The sequence below is a fragment of the Plectropomus leopardus genome, chromosome 2, assembly GCF_026936395.1.
Source record: "Plectropomus leopardus strain MGB_pleo_1.0 chromosome 2, ASM2693639v1, whole genome shotgun sequence".
NCBI classification, from domain to species: Eukaryota; Metazoa; Chordata; class Actinopteri; order Perciformes; family Serranidae; genus Plectropomus; species Plectropomus leopardus.
In genome coordinates, this window is record NC_142177.1 from 3,698,863 (window position 1) to 3,720,000 (window position 21,138).

General features: G+C 39.6%; 1 protein-coding gene across 22 annotated transcripts in view; it reads right to left on the reverse strand.

Moving 5' to 3' along the window:
- Positions 1-21,138, reverse strand: part of nfasca (neurofascin homolog (chicken) a) — a 181,898-nt gene that overhangs the window by 96,239 nt on the left and 64,521 nt on the right. For all 22 annotated transcript variants that reach the window (XR_015777622.1, XR_015777627.1, XR_015777624.1 and 19 more), the window contains one exon: positions 3,988-4,051. The gene's annotated coding sequence lies outside the window, so the exon portion shown is untranslated. The remainder of the gene's footprint in view (positions 1-3,987; positions 4,052-21,138) is intronic.

A 21,138-nucleotide genomic window follows, 5' to 3' on the forward strand; every position in this document is an offset into this window, starting at 1 on the left:
GGCAGCTTTGGACTGGCTAGCTGCTCTCACAGAATGATGGTGTACTCAACTGTAGGCTGTTTCTCATTTCTAGTTGACATAGTTTGGTTTACACATGCTGTGAGACACACACACACACACACACACACACATACACACTTGGTGACCTAAAAGACTAGCAAATACACAACCAGGTCAGAGTTACCTTCATTTAGCTTAAGGTGCACAACCTCAGGCACACATTATAATCACACACACACACACACTGAGTATTTTCCCTAACATTACATCAAAGGGTGCATCACAGAAGCTATTAGACAAATGGATGCAATTTTGGTCTGCATCTGCCTTCTGCGCCCTGTGCTACAGGCTCTAGCAGAGACAGACTGGCCTGTTGCGGGCTATTTCTAAATTTAACATGTTCATTTGTGCTTCACAGTATAGTGTGTATCACTGAGCACTGCTTAGTGACCTTCCATGAGTTTTGCCAGAAGCACGCTCAGAGTGCAAATTACGACCAAGAACGATAACATAAATGTTAACCTACTTCCAGAAACTGCATTAATTTGCTAAATTAGACCATTAAGACAACTGTTCTTTAATATTCTATGACTTACTCCCTTATTTCAGATGAGAGTAGACTACAGATAGTTTATTATAAATGCAGGAAATTACATTTTCCAGTCATGTGGGGTCAAATGGAGAATGAATTAATTAATCTGAAGACTTATTTTCTTATCATAACCCTCACGTTTCATACTTCTTAAGAGACAGAAACTAAAATGCAAGAGCTGAACAATTCCTAACCATCATTTAAACTGCAAAGGCAAGCATGATGAGTATTAATGTTACAGCTACAAACACAAGGTCCACTTTCTGAGAATGAATGAACCATTTATAACAACAGTGTGAGCAGATTTGAAAAGGATGTGCTCTTTGAGGGAGCTCTGTAACAGCAGATCACATACTGCAGACACTAGTGTAGGATATATACTGAAGATGTCTTCAAAATAAATAGTGCAGATGAATCTTTTGTTGTCTTATTTTTGCCTTTTATTGTCATCCTTTCCTTCAGGATTGTGCATGTACAGCTTTATTGTGCTTCCTCTTTGTCCATGCAGAGAGAACATTCATATTCAATTATGCCTATCCCCATCCCAGAACACACAAACACTCACACAGTCTTTGTACCAACTGCCACTGTCCCATTGTTCCTATGACTGTGAGTTTCCATTAGTGTTGATTTGGATAATGCTGAGTGCTAATGGTGCTCTACAGGCACAAACACAGTGAGGAAAGGGATGAGGTCGTGAAATGACACTGTTTTCATACAGATTTTGAGTGTGCATTTTAGTGTGTTTACATGTGTATAAACATGTCCCAAAACCGGAAAATCCCTAATTCCACACTTGACTTCCATTTAATGGCTTTGCATGTAATTGTGCATGTAGAGCACATATGAATCTTAATGCCAATGCCTGCGAACAGGGCCAGTCTGTATTTATGTGTGCGTGAATCCTTCTGCTTTGTATTAGTTAAAGCTTTTGCTTTGCTGTGCTATGTGCAGTTTTCAACTCCCCAAATATTAAACACCTTTGGACTCACTCAAGAAATGTGAGCAGAATGAATTGGTGTGTTAAGTGTTTGCAGAAGGAAATTTAGGTGTGTTCTGGCATTCCTCAATGCGTTAATAGTTTCAATCTGTTCATAGGTACTAACGAAATCTACGACTGTGTCTGACTGCTCATAGAGCTTGTGTGAACAAGGAATGCAGATTTCTTATAATTGCAATTTACATTATAAGAAATTACAATTTTAATTCAGATTTTGTTGTGTTCACAATATGCAGATGCCTTTGAAACAGGAAACTTAAACATGACAAAATTGTAGAAATAAAACACACTTGGCTATATTAGTTTTATGGCTATATTGGTTGGCAATTAGCAGGTTCAGTGATTAAACATAAGTGATGGCTGTCAGAACGTAGAGCGATTTGAGATCCTGACATAGCTTAGAATGAAGGCTGCTTAACATAGCTTAAAGCCTGACCTGCTCATGCTTATCTATTTTTTGTTTTTTAGGTGTCTAAAATACATCTTGCAGCTGACCCCACCTACAGCGGTGCATTTCTTACCTCTTACTCCGGCCTGCTTCTTCAAACTGGGGACGGGCTGACTGATATCCACTGGCGGTTACACACTGACTGTGGATAAGTACTTCACACAATCCCACTTCAAAAACTGCAAACTACCCTTTTAAGTTTTGGTGGAAGGCTGTATTATTAACAGTGGATCTATGCTGTTCTCCATTTATCAGTGTGACATACATTACATTTAATCCCACTTCTTATAAATTATATATTCACTGCATGTAGTATATGCAGTGAATGTAGGTCATACAGATCTATGCTAAGTTAGCATGATAAAAAGACAGACAGATATAAAGTCTTGGTGAACCTTTTCTTTTTTAATTAAACCCTCTTTCTCTTGCAGAAAAAGCTTGTTCTAAATATAAATCTTTCACATTTTTTCTCTGTTTTTTTTTTCGCTCTGAGACAGTGGCAAAGCTAGAGGCAATAACACATTATCTGCCCCTTCAACCATCTCTCTGACCTCCATATACTCCCCAAACACAGCACCACCAATTCTGCTCTACAAACGCCCCAAAAATAGCCCTACACCCATCACACACAATTACCCTCAGCACCACAGTGCTTCAATAGCTAGTGGGAGCTCTGCACGCACATAAATAAATACTGAATGTAAAAGCAAGCCTGCAGTCAAAGAAATCACAAACAAAATCAACTGCAGGAAAGTAATACACACAAAAAAGGCCTATATACATTGGACCACTTGGGACCTCTGATAATTCGTAGTAATCCCAGAGGTCATCTGTGATCTTAATTTGGTGTAAATCTGCCATATCCATAATTTGTCAAGTTATACTTTAACCACCTATTACCTACAATATTTCCCAAAAACAGAGGTCATGTGATTCTATAATCGTTAGTGTCAAATTTGAGGAAACTCCCTCAAGACCTATTTGGACAGACAGAAATGCAACTCGAAAACATAATGCTTCCCATCATGGCTAGCACTGGCACAGAGGGAAAAAAAAAACCTTTGACACATTATCAGAGAGATTGTTATCCCTGTTACTTAGAAGTAAACGGTAAATGGTCTACACTCGTATAGCGCTTTTCTAGTCTTTTGACCAGTCAAAGCGCTTTCAATCTACATGTCCCATTCACACACTGGTGGCCAAGGCTACCATACAAGGTGCCACCTGCTACCTAGTAACCTCTCACACACTCATACGCTGATGACGGACGCAGCATGGGGACCAATTTGGGGTTCAGTATCTTTGCCCAAGGATACTTCAGCATGTTGACTGGAGGAACCGGGAATCAAACTGCTGAACTTTTTATTAGAGGACGACCCGCTCTACCTCTGAGCCACAGCCTAATTAAACCAACCACTTTTATGTGCTGTTGTGTGTCATGTCATTTATGTCATTACATGCCATTTCATGTCCTGTCCTGCTTCACTTGTGTGTGTGTGTGTGTGTGTGTGTGTGTGTGTGTGTGCTCCTGGTTTTAGGTGCAGCTCACTAGTGATTAGTGATTGATTGACAGCTTATTGAGAGCAGCACTGTGAGGCTGTGGGCGGGGCCTATATCTGTAGCTTCATGCTCTGCTCACTCTCTCTGTTTCCCTGCAGCAAGACCTAGCTTTTGGTGTTCATACTTTTTTTTTTGAGTTAAGAAATGTGATTCCTTTCCATACAACCTGGTGTTGTGTCCTTCCTTATTTTGTAGCTCTCGAGCCAGTAGTTATATCAGTACATATGTTTATTTATATAAATGTGCACACACTTACTAAGTCCATTGTTAAATGAGAAGCTGGGCCACCTTCCTAAAGATTAATGAGCTGGTGAAGTCTCCACAGTATATTCTTGTGAGGAATCATGTCAAACATGCAGCACTGATTAGACAGAAACATAGACTTACGTTCACTGATGTGGACACTTAGCCTCCGTCTGTCCGGCCACTCTGTCGTCACCACTCAACAGACCTGACAAGACACAAAGGCAACACATAAACAATAGATCAACCTCTTGAACGAACAAATGACCACATACAGTTCCCTCATCTGACTAACTATTCAAAACCTGGATTGACATCACTTTTCTTTTGCTGCTTTCAGATGTCTTCACAAGTATAAACCTTTGAAGCCTGAGCAAATTGTTGACTTTCTTTTAAAAACCTGGGGGGAAAGGCAATGAGCTTACTTGGCAAGAAATAAGCCACTAGTTGCAAGAAATTAGTAATTGTTTAAAAAAATGTACAAAAACTATTTTTTATTAAATTTATTTTATTAGTTATTAGGTTTTTTATTTCCTTTTTTGTTTTTTATTTGTTTTATTTTATTCTTTTTTTTTTTTTTTTTTTTTTAGTTTTTTTGTTTGGGTTTTTTTTTCTAAAGTTTTAGGTAATTTTCCTGTACTCTTTACAATTGTTTTGCCAATTTTGGGGCCATATCTTGCTCAAGGTTTTGGAAAAAAAATCAAGCCAATTTGCTCTGGTTTCAAATGGTTAAAGCATCATGCAAAAGTTCAACAGATGTCCGTTATTATATTATTCCAAACAAGCAACATCTGTGGTCGCTCTGGCACGCTGTGTTGTAAAGTAATAACCAGATCTGTTTACATCTAAACCAGTTTATTGTGCAAAGAGAGACAGTTTGCAATAAAATAAATGGAAGAAGAAGACTCCAGTCAGATGTGCTGACTGCTCATTAATGGGTGCAAGTCTGAGTGCAGGAAGAAGCAGTAAATACAGTCGAGCAGACAGTACACACTTACACACACACACACTCACGCCTCAGGACTGTCTGCAGCAGTGTTGTTTCTTCAACTATGTGTTTTTGCTTTCAAAGAGCTCGTCTGCTGCCCTTAGGATCATAGGATGCTCTTTCCCTCTCTCTTTGTATCCTTCTTGTCTGTGTTGCTGCTGCTGCACACACTCACACACAAACTCACACTGACACACAGTCTGCCTGGAGCTCTGAGGAGAAGCCTCTCTGAGAATATAAACCACAAAAACATGCTGCATCTCCAAAACAGATTGTGCTACAATGACAACAAGCTTTCAGTCAATACAACAAAACCGTATTTCACTGTGAAAACAACACTTTTCAAACACAGCTGCTGCTCTGCCCACACACTGCTGACTGCACACAGTTCAGTTGGAGGGTCAGATGTGTTACAGTAGCAGCGAATTTAGCCTGTAGCCTCCAGCCTGCAGCAGAGAGAAGCAGCGGTCTACAAAAGGTCTGCTAAGCTCACCTTTTTCTAGCTCTCACCTCCAGATTATTTTTTATTTTACAGACTTGTCGACTGTCAAGTGACATCACTTGAGGCAACTTATTAGACTTTAATTACTTTAATGTGTAAAATTCATGGAGAGTGCCTCACCGGATAAGATCGTATCGAATTGTATAAATATAGATAAGATAAGATAAAACTTTGTTGTCTATTCTCACAGGAATTTTGTCTAACATCTAGTGGCTAGTTGACAGCTCAGTAAATTAGCTTTTTAAATTAGGTTTTTTTGCACTAAAACAACACGTTACATGAGCTATTGAAATTAGATGAGTACATGTCAGTGGATCATTTTAAGTCTATGCTAGATAATGTAGTTACTGCACAGTGCTTTGTGCTTTTTCACAGACATGATTATTTATTGTTTTTATTGCCATCATTTTTACAGTTTTTCCTTCTGTTGTGTTGTTATGCATTTTCCTTTTTCACTGGTTGTAGATCGTTTGCTGTTTAATCCCTTTCACCTTTTTTTATTGATTTTATTGCAGTTTGTTTCTTTCAATGGCCATTGCTATGAGTTTTGTTGTTGTTGTTGTTGTTGTTGTTGTTGTTGTTGTTGTTGTTGTTGAAATTGTTGCTATCATATGTTGTATATCCCTTTAGCCCACTGAATGTGAATCCAGAGCATTGCTATAAAAGAGTTTATAATGCCCACTTAATTTCCCACAAATAAACAATAGCTGATAACATCCACATGGTTCAAACAATCAACAGAATGACATAAAACACTCTGTTTTATGGCCACTGATCCTGTCCTCTGCTCAAAGGGTGAGTAGCTCCTGAATTCCATTGTTTTACCAATTTGCCAACATTTGTGGCCACTGCTCTTCCTCACTGAGTAAGCTGCTCACTACTGCACACTGTTCTTTATATCTCCCGCAGCAGGTCGCACGCATGACACACTGTAAGATCATCACATCCATCACATCCATGATCCTGTCCTGCTGGCTTGTCCTTTTAATACGCTTTCTTTCTGCACTGTTACCACCACCCTGATCATACCTTATATACAGCACGGCAAGGCGGCATGAAGGGTTTAGGTAGCCATTATCATGCATGCTGGTGGTGCTGCTGAGCTTCTGTCTCATTTGGCTGCATTTCTCAGCAACCTTATTTTCTCCGGCTAACACAAGAACATGTATGAGTATGACAAGATGTTAGTGAACATCAAAAAATCATAAAGGTCTCTGTGTGTATCTACTGAGGGCTATTTTGGGTCGATCTCAGTAACCTAATGGAATGAAGACAAATGTGCTGTGCTTTGTTGTGGATACGGTTACATTTTATAGAGGAATTTTTGCAATTAAATTCTTCTGAATGTAAAAGCATCTTTTAGTGTACTCTGCTGCATTCTACAAAGTATATTTAGAGTGGTTACAGTTTCAAAATATCAACATTTATAAGCTGTTACATCATCCTTAACTCCATCTGATGACTTAAGAGTTCATCAGATACATGTTCAGCAGTTCACCCCCCTCTCACTATGGTATAGCACATATTGAACATCTGGGGGAGGAATGTTTAACTGGGTTAAGTGCATTGCCAAAGGGCACAGTAGTAGTATGCCCTACTTGAGGAGACTGTGTGTGTGAGTAAGACTGCAGATCTGTGTGACACTACTGACATGCACAGCAGAGACTCTCTTCGTCAGCTTGTTTCACAGCAGCAAAAACTACAACAGCAAGTTATACTTTCTCTCAGTCAGGGGAGACTGACAAGGCTTAATTGCCTTGTTAACCCTTTGAAACCTGAGTAAATCTGATAGATTTCTTTCCCAAAAACAAACCAAAAAAATAAATAAATAAAATGAAAGTTAAAAAAGAAGAAGGAAATAACTTGGGAAAAAAGTGCTTAAAAATAATAATACTATAACATAATTTTGAATATATAATTATGATAATTACAAATATAGCTTTCTGGACATTGGTTTCCTAGTTTTTTTGGTATTATAATAAATATTTTCTTAATTTACTAATTTCTTTCAGTTTGTGGGACATTTTATGCCACCTATGCGTCATATGCGTCTGAATGCAGCGCTAGAAAAGTGATTACCCATCATAAAACAGACTTAATTCAACTCAACAGAAATAAAATAAAACTCAGACAAACCATCTTGGTTACTCTAGCTAGTAATCTGGATAGTTAGTCCACTGATCCAATAATCACCAGCTCCAGTTTGGTTGAAATAAATCCTTAATTCAACAAGTTAGATGTAAAAAAAAAACATGACGTTCTTCCCTGCAGTCGCTCTGTGCCTGCTGGCCTCCAGCTGTTTACAGTCCTGTAACTTCTCCCTCCACTACTAGGTGTCACAGTTTTTTTCACCTCAGCTGCCTGTTCCACCACAAGAGACTGGAGACTGAGCCCTGGTGGTGCATGCTGTGCAGAAAGAGGAGTGCCTGTATTATGATGGTATTGAAAAAAATACATTCGGGATTTCTAATTGTCCTGGTATACTGCGATACTGCCCAAGCCTTATGTATGAGATGAACTGAAGGCTGACAGATGTGCAAAATGGTACCTTTTTAATCATCTGAGTTTTGCCATTTGGAAGATTTGCCAAAGACACTTGCCTCAAACATTGCGTGCAGCAATAGCCCACATCCACCTCGGACAGCCCCGTGGTGCTTGCTTCCCCTTCCACCACTAGGTGTCTCTGAGTCTTTCAGCTCAGCTGCATGTGCCACCAATAGAGACCAAAGGCTGAGCTTGGTGGTGCATGCTGTGCACTACATACAGTGAGTTTAATAGAAAGATAAGTATGATCATCAGACACACAGCTGCTCTGTGGAGCTTCATGTTTAGCCTGATTTCTCCACAGGACTTCTTTCTACTGACATTTTATAAAGGACTGTTTGCTATAACTTAACAATGTTTATGTTACCATGTTAGCCTGGAGCAAAGGCTGTTATCTAAATGAAATTAGCCCTAAAAAACATACATCACTTTTGCGATCAGTCGGCTGATATAATACACCTTACATCTCGAGCTCATTCTGTTAACACTACTTTGAGATCAAGTAATGAAGTCTCAGAGGAAGAAGATAATCACAGAGTAGACAGAGCTGTACAGTAAAAAAATGACCCTCAGTAACATACAGTAAATCTGGTGAACAGAAGCTGAAAGCACTGAGCAACATTTGGTCTTAATGTGATTACAGTCCATTAGTCATGCTCTAAATCTATCGTCACATCTCCAGAGAAGGGACTTCTGTCAAATGATCCTGCAGAGGAACAGAACGTGTCACTAGAATGCCATACATTCTTTGCAAGTGCAATATTGACAGCCTGGTTTGTTGATTCTACACTCATCTTTAAAAGAAAAGAAAAACAATAAAAAATACTGATTATGGCATGAAACCAAAAACTCATTAAAGAAACAGATTGGAACCTTCTAAAGACCTTTCTTATAAAATGATGAATGTTGCTAAATTTTATTGTTTCATTGCTCCATTGCTTCATTGCTTTTCAAATGTTACTTTTTCTTATATTTTCAGCTTCACAATGTGTTATTTCTAATTTCCAGACATTTTCTGTATACAGATTGTATCCACCACCACTAACATTCTGGTTATGCCTCTCTGTTACATCGCATGTTGGTTTGTAGCACAGTGGTTCCAAACTGGTCCACAAGTGGATTTTGGATCCTTTCTGAATGGACTTCAAGTTACTCATAAAGAAGTCAAGTTTGTAAAAATCACACGTTGTTTGGAAGTACATTGACACACTCACAAAAATTGATCATTTTTAATATACTACCTGCAAAGAAGATGGATGATTTTGATTGATGACCACAGTCTGTGATATGTCAGTGATTAGCAACACTGATTGTGACAGTGTACCAAGTGGAAACAGCATGTATTTTCTCAATATGTTTTTATTTTTTTAAAAAAAGGTGTCATCAGGTGGAAAACAGTAAAAATGACAAATTCCAAGGCAAAAGCCCAGAATGATACCCGGAAATAATACAATGTATGTTTTTATGCTTTGATGGCTGTGGGATCAAATACTGCAGTTTAAATGGGTTTCGGTGCAGCATTTTTTGCACTTAACAGTCCGAATGCAATAATTTTGTTTCCACAGTGTACTTTTGACTAATTGTAGGAGCTGAGCTGAAAATTACAAGATTAAACAAAAATACACAATCTTGCTAAAGTTTATGCCATATGCACAAACACAGCCAAAATGATCAAAACATTGAGAATGAAAAGAATAATGTACCAAACAGTCTTTAGGGGTAATTATATTCCAAAATGTTAGAGTGTTCCTTAAAAATTACAGGAAAAGAACAATAGAAGCCAGTATGCCAGCTCTGTCTACATGACCAGGAGAAACATGTGTCCAGCTTTGAACTGGGTGTGTCTCCACGCAGACTGTAAACAGTAAAGATGCACTCAGTGTGTGAGGTGAATAAAGAAAGGACTGATGTTGTTGATGCTGCTCTCTGTGAACGGCTTTCAACAGCCTCATGGGACAATAAGAAGTGTGTGTGTGTGTGTGTGTGTGTGTGTGTGTGTGTGTGGGCACTTTGATGTCCAGTCTATCACCTGCAATTCCCTGATCTATAACAGGTCTAGCACTCACCAGTTCGCTAATGATGGTCCCGAAGGTGTGTGTTTGTGTCCGTGTGTGTGTTTGTATTCTGTCGCCTCTATACATGTATATTACCTCCCACCCCCATACATCCCCAACCTCGTCACCCTCCAGCTATGGCCTTTGAACTCCATCCATTACTGTGCCTCACACACACACACACCCATTGAGATGTCATATGAATAGCTCATGCACACACAGGAAGGTCACGGGTCACATGCTAAAGAGGTTGCAGGGGCAAATGTCTATATGAGAGTGACATCATTTCCTCACTATAGATGCTCTTTAAAGGCGTTGACATGACAACCGCTCTCAGGAGCTCGTGGGATAATTGGGAAAAGTGTGGGAGGTGTTGGGATCATGTATGTGTGTAATGAGGTAATTTGTGAATTCAGTATTTGGCACAGCACAGAAATATTGCAATGATGTTTCTTAATTTGATCACAATTATTTGCATCATTGCAGTTTGTCATCCAAATAGTATTTTAGCTGCTGTCACCAGATTGTTTTGTTTGGGTTTTTTTCATGTTTGATACGTAAAATTCACATGTTCTTATCTTTATCACCGACAATTTTCTAAAGCATGAAGCACACCTGCAGATAGTTTCTCCTCTCTTACTGGCAGCCATTTACTTGAGTTTATTTATTCAAATCAACAGGCAGAAACCTCAAACTTGCTCACACTGGGCAGTCCATCACATCAAATATATTTTGTGATAACATCTGGGAGAACATTATCCTCGCTGTGAGGTAATGTATTCGAAAGCATGAACTCTGACTTGTGATGCGTTTAGGTGAGATATGAGATTTGGCTGCTGAAAAACTCTGAGGCCTATGCACACCAAGTCTGTATTTTTTTGATATGGGTCATTTGATAAAAATCCTTGTGAAACCTTGCACACTAAGTTTGTCTATTCTGTCCCAAAAGTGCCTCACAGACATTTTCCTCAATAGATTGAGATGCGTTCGAAGGATCAGAAAAAAATCTTTTTTTGCAATCAAGTTTTTTGCAGGGTATCATAATAAATCATATGTACTTAATTGCATCTCATATGTGACTAAGTGTTTTTACAAATTTTGAGGGTATGCTTCAGAAGGAAAGTTCTGTCTAACCCTCCCCTTCCGATGGCATAGAATAACCTGTGATGTCTAAGTTATATTATTTAAATAAATAAATAGAAATTAAATGTAAAAAAAATTAACAAATAAAAGAATTTAAAAAATAAATAAAAATGGTTTTGTTGTTTCTTGGTCTTAAATAATGGTGTAAAGCTTGGACCACCAAGCTTTTCATTTGGAATGCTGGATGCTGTTGTGCTTTTACAGTTTTTATTATTTCTGAAGTTTTATTTTATGGAATTTATTGACATAACAGTGTTAACCTTTAGAGGAAATTGGCTTGATTTCTTTCAAAAGCATGGGAAGTTAACGAGAGACAAAGGTATAAATTAGCCAAAAATTTGCCAAAAAAATGTCTATAAAACTTAGAAGAAAATTACCTGGAAATACTAGAAAAAAAAAATTAAAAAGGAAAAAAAGTGCTTAAAAATTAAATTGACTTCTGTAAGATAATTTCATTTTTTTAGGTTTTCCCTAAATATATTTTTCTAAATCTACTAATTTCCCACAATATGTGCAACATTTCTTACCAAGCTGCTCATTGAAGGTTTTTTCCCCCATGTTTTTGAAAGAAATCCATTTGCTTGGGGTTCAAAGGTTTGAATACTTGTGAAAGGCGTCTGCAAGCAACACAAGAAAAATGATGTCTCTCCGGGTTTCAAAGGGTTAAAGATATTGTAATTTGGCACAAAACATCAATATAAACCATCAGCTACATGGATCATCTCTGTACATCTTCCTCTATGACACTTTAGGATGTTTCAGTTTCCAGCAACAAAGATCTTCCCCTACCACTGCACATCTGTGGACGTTCTGCATGTATGTGTGAAATTAACCCTCCTTTCCTCAACAAAACACTGCTCAATTAACCCTCGGTCTCTCTATGGAAGTGGAGCAGGGACAAAACACAGCGGTGTCAGATTGCAAAGCCAGCCCTGTGCACCATCACAACCTCCAGGGAAGGTAAGATGGAGGAAATGAGGATGGAGGATGGGGGGGGGTGAACGGTTGCCAGGCGATACGTGTGTATATGTACATGTCATGCTTGGCAGGAGCTGTAGCTCAATGTTGCAGAATGACCTACTTTAAATCAAAAGGGAAAGAAAGAGCAAGGAATGGATGGAGAGCGAGGGAGAAGAGACAAAGTGGGGAGACGAGCAGGTTTACCGGTTTGGACAGAAAAGAGGAGAGCAGGAGGGGAGGACAGGGGACGGACAGAGAGACAGACAGGTGATAAAGAAGTGAAAAGATTCCCCCGAGGGTCAGGCAAGAGAGGAGAGATGAAAAGAAAGATACAGCAGAGGAGGGAAGCTGTGAAGGGGAAAGGAGAAGATGCAGAGTTGACTGATTGGTCAAATAAACCAAAGCTGACACTGTTGGCTTTGAACCCTTTGAAACCAAAGGCAAACTGGCTCAATTTCTTTCAAAAACATGGGCAGAGGGCAGCAAGCAAATTGCTGGAAAATTTCTGTGAAAATTAGCTGGGGGGGCATTATTAGATATTGTCAAAAAGAGAATAAAATGTCCAGAAAACAATATTTATATTCATTTTATTTTAATATTTATTTAACGTTACAGAAAAGGGATCAAAAAGTTTATAAATACTTCAGCACTTTCTTGAGAGCATTTCTTGTTTTTTTGTGTTTGTTTGTTCGTTTACTTTTTTCTTATTTTCAGCTGATTTTCTTTTCTAGCTTTTCTACTAATGTCTTGCCAATGTTGGGCCATTTCTTGTTAAGCTGTCTGTCACCTTCTTCCCATGTTTTTGAAAGAAATCAAACCAATCTCAGGTTTCAAAGGGTTAATGGTGCTGACTTACAATTAAGGGTCTTGAGTTTGAGTCCCCTTTGATGAGGCCTGTGTCTTTAGATCAAACCCTGTATTCATCACTCATTACCTTTAACTTCAGCTGCACTGACACATTGTAAATACTTTTTATTTTTACAAATCAGTTGGACACTCTGCATTAAAGTTTGCAGTGAAAATGAATGTTTTAGAAATATACAATGAAGACTAATTACTAAAGCTGCTACCATCTGTAGGATGGTGAGGGAGTCAGTGATGAGACTGTTGCCCTCATCACTGAAACCACCTTTGCAACTTCGTTAGCCATTTCTAATCATCTCAACAATTGCGAATATAGACTAAACGTATATGCTATTGATTGAACTTCTGAGAGCAACTTAAACAGGAGGACATATGGTGTTGTGGTCAGGAGTGCTAGCTTTTAACTGCCTGACCGTGGTTTGAATCTCATTAATGGCACACACATTACCTTTAACTTAACAATAAAAATGATAACAGTGAGTGTACTCTGCTGAATTATAGTGCGGACGCCTACTTTCATGTAGGATTAAACAAGCCTGGCTGTTAGCCTGGTCAGGAGCAGGCTAGCTGCACAGAAAAAATCTCCATGGTAACTGATGTGCCTCTGCTTTTATGCATCCAAGTCAAGGCTAAATTCAGCCTGGATACCTGGAAAATCCTGACTTAATCTGCTATCCAGGTTTTGTCTGGTTTGCTCTGCCCTTGTGTTCCTGCCACACCTTTGATTGTAAGCCAGTCCCTGTGTTTCCCTGCTCTTCTTTGTGTCCACCTCCCCCAGCTGTGTCTATTGTGATTGGCTCCCTGTTATCTGCAATTTTCTCCACTTCTGAGTTCCTCCTAATGTGTTCCTAGTTGATTTCCCGTTTAGTTTTTGATTCATGTTTCATTATACTTTGGTTTTTGTCACAAGCTTGTTTGTTGGATATTTTTCATCAGCATTAAAGCTTGATTTTTGTTTGAACCCCCTTGTTTGCCTTTTTGTTCAGCATTTGGGTCCACATCCTGAACTTATCCGTGACATACAGTTTATAAATGCAGATAACAAACCCCACCACTGTGATGTGAACCAACCAGTGAACCAACAGTCACTGGGATGAATCATATAATTAAACTGCTCCATCTGCATCATATCAGATGGTGCATATTATAAAAGATAAACATCAGCCATGAACTCTGCATCTTTCTGGCCTGCATCTGCAACATGTAACCAGGTGACCATATCCAGCATAGCTTCACCCAAAACAATCAGAGCAGAGCACACACCAAAACCACATCATGTCAAGCCATCCAAATCCTCTGCAGCTGATACTGTCTGAACAGGAAATACAAGAGGCGGGGGGACCCCAATCAGCCCGTTACCCCCTGTCAGTTTCTGCCCATCACACCCGCCAAGACTGGATGGGGGAGGAGAAACAAGAGGGAGAGAGGTTAAAGATGCAGACAGCAAAACATCATAGGACCAGATAAACCCAACGTATATGTAGCACAAACATTAAGTGGTTAAATGCCACAAGATCAATAATTAAAACAATTAAGATTATTTTAGGGGCTCTAAATACAATGTTTCCACACGAGCCGAGAAAAAGTGAATTGGACTTGTAGATTTGAAAATGCCAGTGACAGAGAGAGAGAGAGAAAGGTGTGGAGCGTAAAAGGGTTGTAACATGAACAGATCAGGGTTAAAAGGACAAAGAGAGAAACAGAATGAAAGAGAGGAAAGACTAAACGGGCTCGAGAGGTGACGGGAGGGCTCATGATGTGCCAGATGTTGTAACACTGTCTCACAAAAAAACCAAGGAGGTCAATCCTCATGTCTGTCCTCATGTGTCACACTTACACACACACACACACACACACACACACACACACACACACACACACACACACACACACTGCCAACGGTCTAGACAGAAGAAAACACATGTGAATGGAGACCACAGCACAATGCTCTATAGGCCAGTTTACTGTCTGGTGCATTTTGCGCAGTTTTCATTCTTCATTTTTTAAAATTTTGGCTGTGTTCATGCATATGGCATTCATTTTGGCTGGTTCCAATTTATATTACAGCTCTCTCCACATCATTATCTTTGACCTTTCTCCTGTCCTTACATCAATACAGTTGCTCAAAGGTAGAAATATGTGTCCTCTGCTGTTTGCAAATATCTGACTTCCCCAAATGAGCTGCTGTCCATGGTTTTGCACCTGATAACCCCTAAAATGAAAACAGCTGATCCAGGATCCATGCTGTCACATGTTTGATTTGTGTGTCTGTTATGTTTCCATTAATCATACTTTACTGTGACAGTTAAAATAAAATGCTTTTTTGTGATGAAACATTTTATTTTTAAAAAAATGTTTGTCCTACGTTATGAACATTTTTATACAAACTAACAGTAGTTTAGATGTTAAGAGCTCAAAAGCAATTTTTAAAAAACAACTACAAAGAGTAGTAGCAGTTTGCAGCGAGGCTTTCTGACAGTTTTCTTGTGCAGTGTGTCTCTGTCCATCTTAACAAAGAGCCTCCTTCTACATACTTGATGTGAAATATTGAAGACCTCCTGCTGACATCCAAATCACACTAAAGACGTCCCCTCTCACCTTTGTCACGACATCACGTATTCATGACATACAAAGAGGCTATTTAGTCATCCCTCCAGGCACACTGTTCACCGTCCAAAACCACACCCACCCACTGGGAGCTGGCAGCCGGCCAAATCTGTTCACCGCAACCATAAAAGCTTTTCCAATGTAGTGTTAGAAAAATCAAACAACAAAAGGACCATGTTAGGTCTACCTCTCCATATTGCTTAATGCATGATTTTACCATTTGTTTCTATTGTGTTGCAGTCATAACAATATATCTGTGGTATTTCAGTGTGACTACTCATATTTTTTCCATAGGTAATAAAGCTCTTTATATTGAGGTCTGAGTGCACACAGCCAGGCCATCAGACAGCAGCAGTAAGTCAGTGAGTGTGCAGTGTAGCAGATGAGAGGGCTGCAGCCAGCTGGAGGTTAAATAAATGTTAGGTCGGCTCTGAGGGCTCAGCCAGAGGCTTATGACAGGACTGCTGCAGCTCTGCTCCGCTGGAAAAGGCTTATTAAGGCTGAATCCCCACTGCAGCCTGCCTACCTGTGTGTGTGTGCGCGCGCGCGCGTGTGTGTGTGTGTGCACGTCTGTGTCTGTGTGTGCGTGTGTGTGCTTCCATACTTGATAAGGACTGAATGTCCTATAAAAGACAAAGAGGACAAAATTGTGCACGCCCAACGACGAGGAAGGCCAATTACGACACTTATGTAGCTTGGGAGAGGAGATTTCGGAGGACCTTTGGGAGGATGTCCTTGATAAACTACACAAATCATTGCATTGATTCAATGCAAAATTGTACCTCACACCCATTTCACCAAGGTTTTTGTAGAATCTATAAAGATGTGAATTCAGGTTGCGACAGGTGTTGTCAAGGCCTAGTGAGCCATGTCCACATGTCCTGGTCTTGTCCGGCTTTATGAACCCACTGGGGGGAAATCTTGAGATCATTATCGAGGGTTACAGGACAATGCAATGATCGCGCTGTTCAGTGTAACCCACAGTACCACTCTCTGCCCTTGATGCAGGCTTTTGTCAACCTACTAGCCAGATTCTTGGTATTGCAGAAGTGGAAGTCTCTACTACTGCCTTCACACACTTCACACATAAGTAAGGCTGGACAATAAATCAATTTTATCACCAAATTCAAATTTATGGTTTAGGACGATTTTTAAAATGAAAAAAATTTTCTCTTTGACTTCCTCCGCTGCTCACTTTGGGCTTCAGTAGTTCAAAGTGTGCTGCGCCCTCCCCCGCACCTACTTCCTAGAGATACACACACATGACAACATAACAGCAAGCGTCAATGGCAATGAAGAGTACATTCCCAAAATAGGCACAGGCTCCTCAGTGGATTGGAACTTGTTCGGTTTTGCAGCATCAGATCTCAAAATAACCACAGTCCGCTGCAAAGTTTATTTAAAGGCTGTTGCAACTTAAGGCAGCAACAGGACCAATTTATTTCAACATTTGTTGGCTGTTAATTTGCATGATATAATACCAATTATTGTGCATGCATTTCTGTAGGATATCACGACCCAATATACGAGAACATGCTGCCTTGAGCAGGAGTCTGAATTGTAACCAGTACGTATGTGCAAAATCTACATTGCCTTATTCAAACAATATTTATGAAAAGTGTATGTGTTTGATTCTTTTAAGAGTAATGCTGCCTTCAAACTTTGAACTTTAAAGAATGCCAGGCGAGTATACTCGTACTAACATTAATAACATTATTTTATAACACAAGTTGCCGACTTGAAGTCATAAATGCATAAACATGGCGGGAAAAGTCAATGTTTGGTCAATGGTAAGAAACTTTTTTTATTAATTCATGTATTAAATAATAATTTTTGATCACATGTTTAGTGTAATATGATATTAACTAATGTCCATGTAGAGTGACCTAGACTCAATATAAAAATATAGAAAAATGTCATTTATAATATATAAAATATATAAAAAACAGCTATCAACCCCTTTGTTTAAACGCTCTTGGGATTAAAATGCAGTCCATCCTCTTTGTAGCTTCCATGTTTTTCCCACTATATGACTTCAGAGCACATAAACACAACAAAGTCAGAAAAACGACTTCACAACTCGGAGACCACGACCGTCTGGGTTCAGCATATAAATAAGTTTTAGTTCAAGGTTAGGAAATGAGCTGTCAATGGCAGGCCCTCACATGTATAGCAATACAAGAACATGTGTGTGTGTGTGTCCAGAGGTAATGTTCCTTTGTGCCAGCCAAAATAAATGAGAGGGTACAGTCTAGACCTCTCTCTCTTCTTCTGTCTCGCTGCCATTCACCCTCCCCATCTTAAATTACCTCTTTCTTTCTTTCTCTCTTTCTCTCTCTCTCTCTCTCTAGCCTTCTTCTCCTATCCTTTATTCTCATCCCCGTCAATTCTTTGTTCTCTTTGCCAACATGATCTCATTATTTTTGATTGTTGATTATCCCCATCTATAGCCAAACTCACTCACTCTTCATTCTTTGTCCCTTTAACCCCATCTTTTATGCAGTGCCATTTCTATCGCTCCTTTCTGCTCGGCTTATCACTCCTTCCCATTTTTCCCTAATTTCTCTGGTATCTCTCCTCGATCCTATCTCTGCCTCCATGCCTCCGTCACCCGTTGTGGCCATGTCGATGCACCACACCGCCTCATTAGCACATCTGGATCTCACTCTGTGCTCCTCCTCCTCCAACCACTGGTCCCTGCAGCTACACTGACACCCCCTCCCCAAAAAAAAACACACCAACGCCCTCCATCCATCCTCCTTTTTCAACTTCCTCTCTTCTCCTCTCCTCCAATGAGAAAACTCTCCAGTCACCACGGCTCCTTAGCAACAGCCCCACAAGGGGTAGGAGGGATGGAGAGGGAGTGGGGGGTGGGGGTGATAGCGAGTAAGAAGGGAGGTGAGAGAAGAGGTGAATGGGGAGGCCAAACCCAGCGGGAGTGTGAGGCTGGAGGTGTGTTTGCCATTATCAAAGCATTGCATCTGAGGAGTGTGTGTGTGTGTGTGTGTGTGTGTAGGGGGGTGAAAGAGGAAGAGCGTACAGGCCTGAAAGGGATGGCGCAAAAGTGCAATCATTGTGTTTTATCTCAGAGTGTGTGTGTGCTGTAGAGCAAAAAATGGCAACTGTACACACAATCCAGGAGGCATGATTTCAAAGTGTGTGTGTGTGTGTGTGTGTGTGTGTGTGTGTGTGTGTGTGTGTGTGTGTGTGCGTGTGTGCGTGTGTGTGCACACACGTGCATCCTGGACCTTGCAGGGAACAAGGTGCACCAAGCAACAATGCCCCACAGTCATATTTCATCGCCTGCTAACACTCTCCGTCTTCATCTCTGTTCACGCAAAAACAAAATCTCACCCTCCTCCATAAAGAGCCAGTCTTTCTACTTTATATTCTAATTAACAATAAAAAAAACAGCCTAATAGCAAGGTCGAAGATGGTATGAAAAGCAAGCAGACTGCCTTGTAAGCTCCCAAGTGACTCTTTGAAAAAGAGAATGAATAAACATGAATCCAGCGTGGTGTTGGATTGTAGACATAAGGAGCATGGGTATAAATATGTCATTTAATGCCTAAACCTCAGCATATATATGCTTAGCATGTCACTCAGAATGCAAAAGATCATATCGAAAAGAGTCATTAATGTAAAGCCTCTTTTCCACTGCAAAAAAAATACCCAGCTACACCCGCTAACATTGTCAAATGACTCTGCAGCAGACATGGGTATTTATTCATCACCTCCATCAGGATCAGCATAGATGGGAACAGAACACTGAGATGAATGCACTATTTTTTATCTTAACTGGCAAGATGTAGTGATGTTCCAACACTAAATACCATCCATCTCCGCCTGAGGAGCACTCAATTGCTCCAAATTTAGTCTGCACCAAGTTTGAAAGAGAGACTGAAGTAAAATTTACAGAAAATGAAGTAAGCAACGTACAGTTTTCTCAGGCCTCCATGCTGCTTTCTAATGTTTATTAGTCTGTTTTCTGACTTGTCAATGATGTTGAACTTGACACACCAAAAAAAAAAAAAAAAACGCAAACACATGAATAGGCATGGTTGTTTGCTGCAGAACCGCGTACACAGTCAGTGGTAGCCCTCGGTGTCAGACAGTGACGCACTGAGGCATCCTTAAGCACTGGTGAGACACACTGGGCGGCAGCATGTTTTGTTGCAGCCGGCAACTACTGTAGTATAAAGAGTGAGAAAGTCTGTATGTGGTGAGCAGATGGCGCGGTGGATTGGTCAAACAAAGTATAGACTTTCACCTGAGACACTGTTGTTTGTGTCCTGTGTGAAATCAAAATTCAGTTGAGTTATTTTATTAGAAAGGTAGCAGGCTAGTATGTGTAGCATGCTAGTAGGCTGTGTACCATACTATGCTAGTGATGTATGTCATGTGACGTATGTCTCATGACATAGCATAATGTTGATTACAAACTTATTTCCAGCCAACCCTTACCACATTCTTTTGATACCGAAACCTAAGAAAGGTCACCTAAAACAAAGTTTAATACCTACGTTCTAAGTTTATTTTGAAAAGAGATTATGCATTTAATGAGTACACATTGTACATTTCCTGTGAAAACAGAAGTCACTTTGAAATGACGCAATGCAATAAGCAAAACTTGCCACAGTGTCTCAAAGCACCCAAAACTGATGCAGGAGGGCTACCTAGTGCATCATATTTTGACGTGTAACGGCACTGACCAAGCGCTGGTATTTGACGAGATGGGAGTCAGAATGTTATGGCGCTCTTCAAAGCCAGACTCTATTAGGAAAAACACTAGTTTAACATCTCTGAACACAGTTTTCAGTGAGCTTTAATGACTGTTTTTCTCTGTGGAATCTGGTGGCTTCAACATGGAGCATTGATGGGGAACTTCAACAGTTAATACAGTGGTGAAACCATCCTAAATATAGTATTCATTTAAACGGAAAAGAAATTTAGGTGGATAAAACATGATTTTCTGCTGCTCCCATCCAGGGCAGAACATTGCTTTACTTCCATGTCAGTTCTTCAGCCTGCTTCTCTGGGGGCATGCCAACAAACATCCTGTATATAATACACTGACAATTGATAAGTACCTCATACAAAACCACTTTGTAAAATCCAAACTTTAGTAACCTTAGTTATGTACAGCACCGAGTATTTTTGTGGCAGAAAAAGTTTTAGGCCAATCTCAGGCCAAACTTGCCACGTCTTGACACACACTACAATACATAGTGTATGCTGTACATTCAGGTGACATGTGCATGTATGTGTGAATACCTCTGCTAAGGTCATGTGTAGGGCTTCCATGAATATGTCATGAGGAGGCTTGATGCAGGACACATCTTTCATATTTGCTTTAACTCTGTGAAACCTGGACTGACATCAGTTTTCTTGTGCTGCTGTCAGATGCCTCTTACAAGAATTTACTGTTTCTGAAATGTGAGCAAATTGGTTTGATTTCTTTCAAAACAGGAATTTGCCAAAGAAATTTAGTTCTTTAGTTCTAATTATTTTTAATTATATATTTAAAATGAAGTTACAGAAGGAATATATTTTTATTGTATTATTATTACTATTATTATTAGGATTATTTTTTTTATTTATTATTAATTGTAGTAGTAGTAGTAGCAGTGGTA